The 4,647-nt window shown below is 41.2% G+C and overlaps 1 non-coding gene across 1 annotated transcript; it reads left to right on the top strand.

The window, feature by feature from the left end:
• Positions 1-4,075: 4,075 nt before the first annotated feature.
• Positions 4,076-4,182, top strand: LOC133792876 (small nucleolar RNA R71). The gene has a single exon (XR_009874347.1). It is a non-coding gene; the product is annotated as a small nucleolar RNA R71 (small nucleolar RNA).
• Positions 4,183-4,647: the final 465 nt, after the last annotated feature.

Raw genomic sequence — 4,647 nt, 5'->3', positions numbered from 1 at the left:
CCCACATTGTATACAAATGGAGACATTCTACAATGGTCTCAATGCAGCCTCTCGAATGGTTTTGGACGCTTCAGCCAATGGAGCCATTCTTTCCAAGTCTTACAACGAAGCATTTGAGATTTTGGAAAGGATTGCAAGTAACAACTACCAATGGTCAAATACTAGAGCTCCTACAAGCCGAAAAGTAGCGGGTGTTCTTGAAGTAGATGCTCTAACCGCTCTAACCGCTCAAATGGCCTCAATGACCAACATTTTAAAGAACATGAGTATGGGAGGAAATGTACAGCCAGCTGCTTCCATTCAAAGTGCAGAAGTATCATGTGTGTATTGTGGGGACGGGCATACTTTTGAGAATTGCCCTTCAAATCCAGCTTCGGTCTTCTATATGGGTAATCAGAATTTCAACCGCAACAACAACCCATATTCTAACACTTACAATCCAGCTTGGAGGCATCATCCAAATCTGTCATGGGGGGGTCAAGGAGCAAGTTCAAGTGGAGCACCAACACAAGAAAAACAGTCATATCCACCGGGATTTTCTCAACAACCACACCAACCTCAAGGCTCTCAAACAAGTTCTTTGGAGAATTTAATGAGAGATTATATGGCCAAGAATGACGCTGTAATTCAAAGCCAGGCAGCGTCTCTTCGGAATTTGGAAATTCAATTGGGGCATTTAGCTAATGATTTGAAAAATCGACCCCAAGGTTCCTTGCCTAGTGACACCGAGAATCCAAGGAGGGATGGCAAAGAACAATGCAAGGCAATCACGCTACGAAGTGGAAAAATTCTGGAAAATTCTGAGGAGAAAATAAAGGGCAGTGGGGAGCCCACTTCAATCCAAACTGAAGGAGAATCTAGTAAAAAACCAGCAAAAGAAGTTACTGAAACTGGCCCAGTTGATACAGCATCGGGTCAGCAATCTGTTCCAGTGGAATCTGTACCAAAGCCGCCCCTACCATTTCCTCAGCGATTTCGCAAACAGCAGCAAGATGGGCAGTTCAGGAAGTTTCTGGATGTGTTAAAAAAGCTCCACATCAATATTCCCTTAGTGGAAGCATTGGAACAAATGCCAAACTACGTCAAGTTTTTAAAAGATATTTTGACGAAAAAAAGAAGACTGGGAGAGTTTGAGACTGTTGCTCTTACAGAAGGTTGCAACGCCATGTTGAAGAGTAAAATCCCTCCGAAATTGAAGGATCCTGGTAGTTTTACAATCCCTTGTTCAATTGGTGGAAGAGATGTGGGAAGAGCTCTATGTGACTTAGGTGCTAGTATTAATCTAATGCCTATGTCAATTTTCAAAAAGCTAGGCATTGGGGAAGCTAGGCCAACCACAGTTACTTTGCAATTGGCGGATCTTTCTATGGCGCACCCAGAACGAAAAAAAGGAGATGTTCTAGTGCAAGTTGATAAGTTCATTTTTCCGGCCGATTTCATCATTCTTGATTATGAAGTGGATAGAGATGTTCCAATTATCTTGGGTAGGCCATTTCTAGCTACTGGGAGGACCTTGATTGACGTGGAAAAAGGGGAGCTCACAATGAGAGCTCAAGAAGAACAGGTAACTTTCAAGGTATTCAATCATATACGTTCTCCAGATGAAGTAGGAGATTGTTTGGCCATCACTGTCAAGAACTCTAATATGGAGGAAGAGGTACCCACAAGGTATAGCAAGAAAGTGAGGATGAGGCTATCTCTTAAAGAATTTGAGAGCAACAATGAGCTAGGGGAAAGTATAAACAAGGCATCGTCTCATTTGCAAGAGCCACGTAGAAAGAAGAAAAAGAAGTGTGGTAGGAAAGCTCATTCCCAAAGGTTTGAAGTGGGGCAGCGGGTGTATTTCTCTAATTCTAAAATGAAAGCAAGTTCTAGACATCTAGCATCAAGTTTCTCTTATTCATTCTTGATAATTAAAGTCTTTCCTTGTGGTGCATTGGACTTGCATGATGAAATTTCAGGAAGAGAGTTTAAAGTGAATGGCCAGCGACTGAAGCACTACTGGGGTGGGGAGGTCGACAGAGAAAAGACCTCTGTCATTCTGAAGGATGTTTGAAGGAGACAGACTATGGGTTGCCATGCATTTCTTGTATCACACGTGGGCAACCCATGAGTAAAAGGCAGATTGTAAATATACAATAAATGTAACTAAGTTTGGGGTGTAGCAAACTTGTATATATATAAAAAAAAAAACTCAAAAAAAAAAATATATATATAATAATGATAAATAAAAAAAAATTTGGTGTGCGGGAAGGCTTTAAAGCTGGGGAGTTAAATGAAGAAGGGCAAGAAGGCAGCGAAGTTTTTCTGGAATGGTGGGGCATTGCCCAGTTGTTACAGCATTCATTTAGCATTCTGGGCAGCAATCACAAGAGGACTCCGAGTAACAGGGGGTTTCCCTTTCCTATTAACTATTTTTAGTTTCTGTACTGTGTTTTGCATTTTTGTTCTGTCTGTTAGTTGTTAGTTATCTAGTGTCCAGTCACTATTTTTTGTGGTTCGGTTTGTGTGTGTTGTCCAATGTGTCTTTGAGAGATTTGATGATTTAGTCTGGCTTAGTGTACTGCTCGATGATGAATTTTTTCCGCTCACTCCATTTGTGTTTGCTGCCTGGATTTTATATGTTGTTTATGCTTGATGATTTGCTAGGATATCATTGATGCTTCCTCTTAGTCTCTAATCAATAGTGATGTACTTTTGTTATCCCGCCGTGTTTTGAGTTTTTCAAATGACTGTTGTTTGTGAAATTTTAAGCATCTAGAATTGGTTAGTGCGCCCCTTGAGGCGAAATCCTAGCTAATCTTATCCCTTAGAAATGATTTAGGCCATCTTTGGACGCTTGAGCCTTTCTAGCCTTCCTTATACGCATATTTTTCCCTTAGTCACCCAATTTTTGAGCAGCTTAGCCTATTTTTGTGTTCAACCCGATCATGCATACCCATTATCCCTACAATACACTTTCCATACATGTCCCAACTTAATTGCTCTCACTTGTCAGAAATTGATTTTCATGCTAAGTTTGGGGTGAGTGTGGTGAGTGTAGCTTGTGGCGAGCTAATTCATGATTACCATTTTAGCCACATTGGGGACAATGTTGGGCTGTAAGTTTGGGGTGGGGGAATTAGCTCACAAGACAAACACATATATACAATCAAACCAATTCTCTTGCTATATGTTATACAGTTTATTTTACTTGTCTTTAGTAGTTCCTTGCATATGAAAAAAAATAAAAAATAAAAAATAAAAAAAACAAATAAAAACAGAAAAAATATATATATATATTATAAAGAAAAAAAATATATAGTAGAAAAGTTCAGAAATAATAGCAAGAAAAGTACATTAGAGCAATATGTCTTTGTGAGTATAAAAGAAATGTTGGGGAAGTGAGTTTGAGAGATATGAATCATAATAAGGAGGCTCGGTTCTTGACAAGTGAGGTGGTTAGGTTATGAGCTAGTTAAATGACATCCTCTACCGTACCCTAACCCAAGTCTTACATTACAAGCTTAATAAAGTCCTTTTGATCGAGGGGATAAGATTAGACTACATTAGTGGAGAGGAGTGCACTAATCCAACTTATGGGAGCAATAGTTAATTTTGAGGATCAAGGGGCAGTTGTTAGAGGAATTCAAGGTGTAGGTGGGAAGCATTTGTACATACTATTGGCTAGGTGACTTTAGGGAGGTATTACTGATATCCTGGGTACTGAAATTGAGAAAAACAGCATATAAAGTCAAGGCATAAACACTGCACACATGATACTTCTGCACTTTGAATGGCAGCAGCTGGCTGAATATTTCCTCCCAAACTCATATTCTTCAAGATGTTGGTCATTGAGGCCATTTGAGCTATTAGAGCCATTAATGCATCTACTTCAAGAACTCCCGCCACCTTTCTACTTGTAGGAGCTCTAGTGTTTGACCATTGATAGTTATTACTTGCAATCCTTTCCAAAATCTCAAATGCTTCGTTGTAAGAGTTGGAAAGAATGGCTCCATTGGCTGAAGCGTCCAAGACCATTCGAGAGGCTGCATTGAGACCATTGTAGAATGTCTCCATTTGTATACAATGTGGGATACCGTGGTGTGGACATTTTCTTAAAAGCTCTTTGAATCTTTCCCAGGCGTCACTAGTGGACTCATCTTCAAGCTGCTGGAATGACATGATTTCACTTCGAAATTTTGCATTTCTGGTGGGAGGGAAATATTTGCGCAGAAACTTTTCAGCAAGATCATTCCAATTTGTGACGGAATTAGGGGGCAAAGTGTTGTGGAAATTCTAATGATCCTAGGAGGTGCCCAGCGCCTCGCCTCGGCTTGCATCTCAGGGCCCCCAAGCGACCCTGCCTCACCTCACGCATCTGGGTCTATGCCACGAGAAGGATCTTGGGCAGCAGGACAACCTCATCCTCGTTGGTCTCGCGGCCCCACGCACATAGGGACCACGAGCCATTGGTATTGTGAAATGATACCATCGACTAACGCAAGGATGCCCCCTACGGGGCACTTCTCTTCCTGTGAGTCTCATGGGATGTAAAGTCAAGGACCTGAGGGAAGGCTTCACAGTGATTTGATGCGAAGACAGGAGAGGTACGGAGCGCACTTACAAACTAAAAGGAAGTAGAGTACGGAGACAAGGCCCACGTCG

Source organism: Humulus lupulus, chromosome 7, assembly GCF_963169125.1.
Source record: "Humulus lupulus chromosome 7, drHumLupu1.1, whole genome shotgun sequence".
Lineage (NCBI taxonomy): Eukaryota > Viridiplantae > Streptophyta > Magnoliopsida > Rosales > Cannabaceae > Humulus > Humulus lupulus.
The sequence above is the reverse complement of the archived record's forward strand: the minus strand, read 5'-3'. Positions and strand labels throughout refer to the sequence as shown.